Source organism: Rutidosis leptorrhynchoides, chromosome 2 (assembly GCF_046630445.1).
Source record: "Rutidosis leptorrhynchoides isolate AG116_Rl617_1_P2 chromosome 2, CSIRO_AGI_Rlap_v1, whole genome shotgun sequence".
NCBI lineage: Eukaryota > Viridiplantae > Streptophyta > Magnoliopsida > Asterales > Asteraceae > Rutidosis > Rutidosis leptorrhynchoides.
This window is the reverse complement of record NC_092334.1, coordinates 200,161,098-200,172,017: the sequence shown is the minus strand read 5'-3', so window position 1 is coordinate 200,172,017 and position 10,920 is coordinate 200,161,098.

Below are 10,920 nucleotides of genomic sequence, written 5' to 3'. Positions count from 1 at the left end.
ATGCTTGTATGATATTGTGTAAAAACTGCATTCAAGAAACTTATTTTGTTGTAACATATTTGTATTGTAAACCATTATGTAATGGTCGTGTGTAAACAGGATATTTTAGATTATCATTATTTGATAATCTACGTAAAGCTTTTTAAACCTTTATTGATGAAATAAAGGTTATGGTTTGTTTTAAAATGAATGCAGTCTTTGAAAAAACGTGTCATATAGAGGTCAAAACCTCGCAACGAAATCAATTAATATGGAACGTTTTTAATCAATAAGAACGGGACATTTCAGTTGGTATCCGAGCGTTGGTCTTAGAGAACTAGAATTTTGCATTAGTGTGTCTTATCGAGTTTGTTAGGATGCATTAGTGAGTCTGGACTTCGACCGTGTTTACTTGAAAAATGATTGCTTAACAAATTTTGTTGAAAACAATATATTTTTAACATGTGAATATTATGTGATATATTAATCTCTTAACATGTTTGATATTGTGTGATAGATGTCTACCTCTACCACAAATCCCATTGACTCACCTAATAATAACGAAGAGTCGAATATATATTGGACTGATTCACAAGTTCCCGAAGAGGAACCGGAAGAAGAATCAGAACCGGAAGAAGAATCAGAACCGAAATAGGAGGAACCGGAGGAGGAAATAGAACCGGTAGGGGAAATAATAAAACGGTTAAGTAAAAGAAAATCCTCAACCAACCGACCAAGGTTAATTATGGTCAATGGTGTTTCCGCCAAGGAAGCAAAATATTGGGAGGATTACCAATTCTCCGATGAATCAGATTCCGACGAGAATTCCGATGATGTTATAGAAATTACCCCAATTGAATTTAAAAAAGCAAAAGAAAATAATAAGGGAAAGGGCATAAAAATAGAGAAATCTAATTCCAACCCCGATGAACTTTATATGTATCGTCAACCCCCGAAGTCCTTAAGTTGTAACAATGACCCGGGAACCTCTAAACCACCAGGTTTTTCTAAACCGTTGTGGAAAACGACAGCTCGTATTAGGGGAACATCATATATCCCTAGAAACATGGCAAAACGAACCAAAACCAAAGAAGAAGAAACGAGCGAGTCGGAATAAGATAGTTGTATTCGTGTGGTGTAATATATGTAATATAGTGTGCTTGTGCTTTATGATATATGTAAAAATTGCTTGTATTAATAAGTATTTTTTTTTATGAATCTAACTCTTGTCTATTTTACAGTATAAAAACACAAAATGGATAGACAACCCAATATTTTAAGAGACCTACCCGGAGACATGATTGATGAAATCTTGTCTAGAGTCGATCAGAATTCTTCGGCACAACTATTTATGGCAAAATCAGTTTGTAAGACATTCGAAGAACGTTCCAAGAATGCCTTGGTTTATAAAAGGCTTTCGTTTGAAAGATGGGGGATATCACATTGGGAAACCCATAAATTACGATGTGTTTACTTTGACGCATATATTGCGGGGAACCCAAATGCTATTTTACGCAACGGGTTAAGAAATTATTTTGACTCAATGTATCCGAATATAGGACTTCATGATTTAGAAAAAGCGGCTAACATGCAACATAAAGAAGCATGCTATGCTTACGGGTTAGTAATGTTCGCTTCTCACCAAAGTGAGAAAAAGAACATCGGGCTACAACTATTAAACAAAACGTTCCCACAAGTGACGGAGTCGGTAATTGGGGTAAGAAATGAGGTTTTTAGGTTATTACGAGACTGTTGGTCATTACGTAACCCTCGTCCCTTTGACGACGTTACAACACGCTGTCTTATCAACAGCCATAACGGTTATGTTCCACAAGACCAAGGATGGGAAGTAGTCCTAGTAAAACCAGAATGCATGACTTGTTTCTGGACGTATGAATTACGTGTCTTTATTGCCTTTGCTGAATGACTTGTGTACTAGCTAGAATTATCTTCACAACTATCTTGTATCAAAGTTATTGTGTGCTATATTTCATGCTTTATGTAAAATAAGCGGTATTGTAAGTTTGTAAAATATTGTGTAAAAGTTTGAACGCGAAATATTATTATAATCAGTTTTTCATATAGAATTGTAGGAGTTGAATTGTATATTAGCTACTAAGTATGAACTTAACGGGTAGGTACTACCCGAATTTAAACTTATAAAACGCTAATATGAAGAAAAAGCTTTTATAAATGAGTTCATATTATGCTACGAAATACTATTAACTACTCTTAATATTCTGTATGATTAACTTGTTCCATTTGACTATTTTGAAGGAAATGGCACCGACTACTCGACACACCGTGAATATGAATGAAGAGGAATTCTGTACTTTTCTAGCTTCAAACATAGCCACAGTACAGGCTGCGCTACATACCAACAATAACCTTGGATCTAGCAGTACAGGAAATCGTGTAGGGTGCACCTACAAAGAATTCACTGCCTGCAAACCTTTGGAATTTGATGGAACTGAAGGACCGATCGGATTGAAACGGTGGACCGAGAAGGTCAAATCGGTGTTTGCCATAAGTAAGTGTACTGAAGAGGACAAAGTGAAGTACGCTATGCATACCTTCACAGGTTCTGCGTTAACATGGTGGAATACCTATCTAGTGAAATATCCCGTTCTTATTGATTAAAAACGTTCCATATTAATTGATTTCGTTGCGAGGTTTTGACCTCTATATGAGACGTTTTTCAAAGACTGCATTCATTTTTAAACAAACCATAACCTTTATTTCATCAATAAAGGTTTAAAAAGCTTTACGTAGATTATCAAATAATGATAATCTAAAATATCCTGTTTACACACGACCATTACATAATGGTTTACAATACAAATATGTTACAACAAAATAAGTTTCTTGAATGCAGTTTTTACACAATATCATACAAGCATGGACTCCAAATCTTGTCCTTATTTAAGTATGCGACAGCGGAAGCTCTTAATAATCACCTGAGAATAAACATGCTTAAAACGTCAACAAAAATGTTGGTGAGTTATAGGTTTAACCTATATATATCAAATCGTAACAATAGACCACAAGATTTCATATTTCAATACACATCCCATACATAGAGATAAAAATCATTCATATGGTGAACACCTGGTAACCGACAATAACAAGATGCATATATAAGAATATCCCCATCATTCCGGGACACCCTTCGGATATGATATAAATTTCGAAGTACTAAAGCATCTGGTACTTTGGATGGGGTTTGTTAGGCCCAATAGATCTATCTTTAGGATTCGCGTCAATTAGGGTGTCTGTTCCCTAATTCTTAGATTACCAGACTTAATAAAAAGGGGCATATTCGATTTCGATAATTCAACCATAGAATGTAGTTTCACGTACTTGTGTCTATTTTGTAAATCATTTATAAAACCTGCATGTATTCTCATCCCAAAAATATTAGATTTTAAAAGTGGGACTATAACTCACTTTCACAGATTTTTACTTCGTCGGGAAGTAAGACTTGGCCACTGGTTGATTCACGAACCTATAACAATATATACATATATATCAAAGTATGTTCAAAATATATTTACAACATTTTTAATATATTTTGATGTTTTAAGTTTATTAAGTCAGCTGTCCTCGTTAGTAACCTACAACTAGTTGTCCACAGTTAGATGTACAGAAATAAATCGATAAATATTATCTTGAATCAATCCACGACCCAGTGTATACGTATCTCAGTATTGATCACAACTCAAACTATATATATTTTGGAATCAACCTCAACCCTGTATAGCTAACTCCAACATTCACATATAGAGTGTCTATGGTTGTTCCGAAATATATATAGATGTGTCGAAATGATAGGTCGAAACATTGTATACGTGTCTATGGTATCTCAAGATTACATAATATACAATACAAGTTGATTAAGTTATGGTTGGAATAGATTTGTTACCAATTTTCACGTAGCTAAAATGAGAAAAATTATCCAATCTTGTTTTACCCATAACTTCTTCATTTTAAATCCGTTTTGAGTGAATCAAATTGTTATGGTTTCATATTGAACTCTATTTTATGAATCTAAACAAAAAAGGTATAGGTTTCTAGTCGGAAAAATAAGTTACAAGTCGTTTTTGTAAAGGTAGTCATTTCAGTCGAAAGAACGACGTCTAGATGACCATTTTAGAAAACATACTTCCACTTTGAGTTTAACCATAATTTTTGGATATAGTTTCATGTTCATAATAAAAATCATTTTCTCAGAATAACAACTTTTAAATCAAAGTTTATCATAGTTTTTAATTAACTAACCCAAAACAGCCCGCGGTGTTACTACGACGGCGTAAATCCGGTTTTACGGTGTTTTTCGTGTTTCCAGGTTTTAAATCATTAAGTTAGCATATCATATAGATATAGAACATGTGTTTAGTTGATTTTAAAAGTCAAGTTAGAAGGATTAACTTTTGTTTGCGAACAAGTTTAGAATTAACTAAACTATGTTCTAGTGATTACAAGTTTAAACCTTCGAATAAGATAGCTTTATATGTATGAATCGAATGATGTTATGAACATCATTACTACCTTAAGTTCCTTGGATGAACCTACTGGAAAAGAGAAAAATGGATCTAGCTTCAATGGATCCTTGGATGGCTCAAAGTTCTTGAAGCAAAATCATGACACGAAAACAAGTTCAAGTAAGATCATCACTTGAAATAAGATTGTTATAGTTATAGAAATTGAACCAAAGTTTGAATATGATTATTACCTTGTATTAGAATGATAACCTACTGTAAGAAACAAAGATTTCTTGAGGTTGGATGATCACCTTACAAGATTGGAAGTGAGCTAGCAATCTTGAAAGTATTCTTGATTTTATGAAACTAGAACTTTTGAAATTTATGAAGAACACTTAGAACTTGAAGATAGAACTTGAGAGAGATCAATTAGATGAAGAAAATTGAAGAATGAAAGTGTTTTTAGGTGTTTTTGGTCGTTGGTGTATGGATTAGATATAAAGGATATGTAATTTTGTTTTCATGTAAATAAGTCATGAATGATTACTCATATTTTTGTAATTTTATGAGATATTTCATGCTAGTTGCCAAATGATGGTTCCCACATGTGTTAGGTGACTCACATGGGCTGCTAAGAGCTGATCATTGGAGTGTATATACCAATAGTACATACATCTAAAAGCTGTGTATTGTACGAGTACGAATACGGGTGCATACGAGTAGAATTGTTGATGAAACTGAACGAGGATGTAATTGTAAGCATTTTTGTTAAGTAGAAGTATTTTGATAAGTGTCTTGAAGTCTTTCAAAAGTGTATGAATACATATTAAAACACTACATGTATATACATTTTAACTGAGTCGTTAAGTCATCGTTAGTCGTTACATGTAAATGTTGTTTTGAAACCTTTAGGTTAACGATCTTGTTAAATGTTGTTAACCCAATGTTTATAATATCAAAAGAGATTTTAAATTATTATATTATCATGATATTATGATGTACGAATATCTCTTAATATGATATATATATATATTAAATGTCGTTACAACGATAATCGTTACATATATGTCTCGTTTCAAAATCATTAAGTTAGTAGTCTTGTTTTTACATATGTAGTTCATTGTTAATATACTTAATGATATGTTTACATATCATAATATCATGTTAACTATATATATAACCATATATATGTCATCATATAGTTTTTACAAGTTTTAACGTTCGTGAATCACCGGTCAACTTGGGTGGTCAATTGTCTATATGAAACCTATTTCAATTAATCAAGTCTTAACAAGTTTGATTGCTTAACATGTTGGAAACATTTAATCATGTAAATATCAATCTCAATTAATATATATAAACATGGAAAAGTTCGGGTCACTACAGTACCTACCCGTTAAATAAATTTCGTCCCGAAATTTTAAGCTGTTGAAGGTGTTGAAGAATCTTCTGGAAATAGATGCGGGTATTTCTTCTTCATCTGATCTTCACGCTCCCAGGTGAACTCGGGTCCTCTACGAGCATTCCATCGAACCTTAACAATTGGTATCTTGTTTTGCTTAAGTCTTTTAACCTCACGATCCATTATTTCGACGGGTTCTTCGATGAATTGAAGTTTTTCGTTGATTTGGATTTCATCTAACGGAATAGTGAGATCTTCTTTAGCAAAACATTTCTTCAAATTCGAGACGTGGAAAGTGTTATGTACAGCCGCGAGTTGTTGAGGTAACTCAAGTCGGTAAGCTACTGGTCCGACACGATCAATAATCTTGAATGGTCCAATATACCTTGGATTTAATTTCCCTCGTTTACCAAATCGAACAACGCCTTTCCAAGGTGCAACTTTAAGCATGACCATCTCTCCAATTTCAAATTCTATATCTTTTCTTTTAATGTCAGCGTAGCTCTTTTGTCGACTTTGGGCGGTTTTCAACCGTTGTTGAATTTGGATGATCTTCTCGGTAGTTTCTTGTATAATCTCCGGACCCGTAATCTGTCTATCCCCCACTTCACTCCAACAAATCGGAGACCTGCACTTTCTACCATAAAGTGCTTCAAACGGCGCCATCTCAATGCTTGAATGGTAGCTGTTGTTGTAGGAAAATTCTGCTAACAGTAGATGTCGATCCCAACTGTTTCCGAAATCAATAACACATGCTCGTAGCATGTCTTCAAGCGTTTGTATCGTCCTTTCGCTCTGCCCATCAGTTTGTGGATGATAGGCAGTACTCATGTCTAGACGAGTTCCTAATGCTTGCTGTAATGTCTGCCAGAATCTTGAAATAAATCTGCCATCCCTATCAGAGATAATAGAGATTGGTATTCCATGTCTGGAGACGACTTCCTTCAAATACAGTCGTGCTAACTTCTCCATCTTGTCATCTTCTCTTATTGGTAGGAAGTGTGCTGATTTGGTGAGACGATCAACTATTACCCAAATAGTATCAAAACCACTTGCAGTCCTTGGCAATTTAGTGATGAAATCCATGGTAATGTTTTCCCATTTCCATTCCGGGATTTCGGGTTGTTGAAGTAGACCTGATGGTTTCTGATGCTCAGCTTTGACCTTAGAACACGTCAAACATTCTCCTACGTATTTAGCAACATCGGCTTTCATACCCGGCCACCAAAAATGTTTCTTGAGATCCTTGTACATCTTCCCCGTTCCAGGATGTATTGAGTATCTGGTTTTATGAGCTTCTCTAAGTACCATTTCTCTCATATCTCCAAATTTTGGTACCCAAATCCTTTCAGCCCTATACCGGGTTCCGTCTTCCCGAATATTAAGATGCTTCTCCGATCCTTTGGGTATTTCATCCTTTAAATTTCCCTCTTTTAAAACTCCTTGTTGCGCCTACTTTGTTTGAGTAGTAATGTTATTATGAATCATTATATTCATAGATTTTACTCGAATGGGTTCTCTGTCCTTCCTGCTCAAGGCATCGGCTACCACATTTGCCTTCCCCGGGTGGTAACGAATCTCAAAGTCGTAATCATTCAATAATTCAATCCACCTACGCTGCCTCATATTCAGTTGTTTCTGATTAAATATGTGTTGAAGACTTTTGTGGTCGGTATATATAATACTTTTGACCCCATATAAGTAGTGCCTCCAAGTCTTTAATGCAAAAACAACCGCGCCTAATTCCAAATCATGCGTCGTATAATTTTTTTCGTGAATTTTCAATTGTCTAGACGCATAAGCAATCACCTTCGTTCGTTGCATTAATACACAACCGAGACCTTGCTTTGATGCATCACAATAAATCACAAAATCATCATTCCCTTCAGGCAATGACAATATAGGTGCCGTAGTTAGCTTTTTCTTCAATAACTGAAACGCTTTCTCTTGTTCATCATTCCATTCAAATTTCTTCCCTTTATGCGTTAATGCAGTCAAGGGTTTTGCTATTCTGGAAAAGTCTTGGATGAACCTTCTGTAGTAACCAGCTAGTCCTAAAAACTGGCGTATGTGTTTCGGAGTTTTCGGGGTTTCCCACTTTTCAACAGTTTCTATCTTTGCCGGATCCACCTTAATACCTTCTTTGTTCACTATGTGACCGAGGAATTGAACTTCTTCCAACCAAAATGCACACTTTGAAAACTTAGCGTACAATTCTTCCTTCCTCAATACTTCTAACACCTTTCTCAAATGTTCACCGTGTTCTTGGTCATTCTTTGAGTAAATAAGTATGTCATCAATGAAAACAATGACAAACTTGTCAAGGTATGGTCCACACACTCGGTTCATAAGGTCCATGAACACAGCTGGTGCATTAGTTAAACCAAACGGCATGACCATAAACTCGTAATGACCGTAACGTGTTCTGAAAGCAGTCTTTGGAATATCATCTTCTTTCACCCGCATTTGATGATACCCGGAACGTAAGTCAATCTTTGAATAAACAGACGAGCCTTGTAGTTGATCAAATAAGTCATCGATTCTCGGTAGTGGGTAGCGGTTCTTGATGGTAAGTTTGTTCAACTCTCGGTAGTCGATACACAACCTGAATGTACCATCTTTCTTCTTGACAAACAAAACAGGAGCTCCCCACGGTGATGTGCTTGGTCGAATGAAACCACGCTCTAAAAGTTCTTGTAATTGGCTTTGTAGTTCTTTCATCTCGCTGGGTGCGAGTCTGTAAGGAGCACGAGCTATTGGTGCAGCTCCTGGTACAAGATCTATTTGAAATTCAACGGATCGATGTGGGGGTAATCCCGGTAATTCTTTCGGAAATACATCAGGAAATTCTTTTGCGACGGGAACATCATTGATGCTCTTTTCTTCAGTTTGTACTTTCTCGACGTGTGCTAGAACAGCATAGCAACCTTTTCTTATTAGTTTTTGTGCCTTCAAATTACTAATAAGATGTAGCTTCGTGTTGCCCTTTTCTCCGTACACCATTAAGGGTTTTCCTTTTTCTCGTATAATGCGAATTGCATTTTTGTAACAAACGATCTCCGCTTTCACTTCTTTCAACCAGTCCATACCGATTATCACATCAAAACTCCCTAACTCTACTGGTATCAAATCAATCTTAAATGTTTCGCTAACCAGTTTAATTTCTCGATTCCGACATATATTATCTGCTGAAATTAATTTACCATTTGCTAATTCGAGTAAAAATTTACTATCCAAAGGCGTCAATGGACAACTTAATTTAGCACAAAAATCTCTACTCATATAGCTTCTATCCGCACCCGAATCAAATAAAACGTAAGCAGATTTATTGTCAATAAGAAACGTACCCGTAACAAGCTCCGGGTCTTCCTGTGCCTCTGCCGCATTAATATTGAAAACTCTTCCACGGCCTTGTCCATTCGTGTTCTCCTGGTTCGGGCAATTTCTAATAATGTGGCCTGGTTTTCCACATTTATAACAAACTACATTGGCATAACTTGCTCCGACACTACTTGCTCCGCCATTACTCGTTCCGACACCATTTGTTCCTTTCGTTCTATTAACCCCTGGTCCGTAGACCTCACACTTCGCCGCGCTATGACCATTTCTTTTACACTTGTTGCAAAATTTGGTGCAGAACCCCGAGTGATTCTTTTCACACCTTTGGCATAGCTGCTTCTGATTGTTGTTGTTGTTGCGGTTATTATTGTTGTTGGGATGATTGTTGTAGTTGCTGTTGTTGTTGTTGTTGTTGGGCCGTTTGTTGTAGTTGCGATTGATGTTGCGATTGTTGGGATAATTGTTGCGATTATTGTTGTAATTGTTGTTGTTGTTGTATTGGTGATTCTTATCACCGTTTTCCTCCCACTTTCTTTTGACTTGCTTCACATTGGCCTCTTCAGCAGTCTGTTCTTTAATTCTTTCTTCAATTTGGTTCACGAGTTTGTGAGCCATTCTACATGCCTGTTGTATGGAGGCGGGCTCGTGTGAACTTATATCTTCTTGGATTCTTTCTGGTAATCCTTTCACAAACGCGTCAATCTTCTCTTCCTCATCTTCGAATGCTCCCGGACACAATAGGCACAATTCTGTGAATCGTCTTTCGTATGTGGTAATATCAAATCCTTGGGTTCGTAACCCTCTAAGTTCTGTCTTGAGCTTATTGACCTCGGTTCTGGGACGGTACTTCTCGTTCATCAAGTGCTTGAATGCTGACCACGGTAGTGCGTACGCATCATCTTGTCCCACTTGCTCTAGATAGGTATTCCACCATGTTAACGCAGAACCTGTGAAGGTATGCGTAGCGTACTTCACTTTGTCCTCTTCAGTACACTTACTTATGGCAAACACCGATTCAACCTTCTCGGTCCACCGTTTCAATCCGATCGGTCCTTCGGTTCCATCAAATTCCAAAGGTTTGCAGGCAGTGAATTCTTTGTAGGTGCATCCTACACGATTTCCTGTACTGCTAGATCCAAGGTTATTGTTGGTATGTAGCGCAGCCTGTACTGCGGCTATGTTTGAAGCTAGAAAAGTACGGAATTCCTCTTCATTCATATTCACGGTGTGTCGAGTAGTCGGTGCCATTTCCTTCAAAATAGTTAAATGGAACAAGTTAATCATACAGAATATTAAGAGTAGTTAATAGTATTTCGTAGCATAATATGAACTCATTTATAAAAGCTTTTTCTTCATATTAGCGTTTTATAAGTTTAAATTCGGGTAGTACCTACCCGTTAAGTTCATACTTAGTAGCTAATATACAATTCAACTACTACAATTCTATATGAAAAACTGATTATAATAATATTTCGCGTTTAAACTTTTATACAATATTTTACAAACTTACAATACCGCTTATTTTACATAAAGCATGAAATATAGCACACAATAACTTTGATACAAGATAGTTGTGAAGACAATTCTAGCTAGTACACAAGTCGTTCAGCAAAGGCAATAAAGACACGTAATTCATACGTCCAGAAACAAGTCATGCATTCTGGTTTTACTAGGACTACTTCCCATCCTTGGTCTTGTGCAACATAACCGTTATGGCCG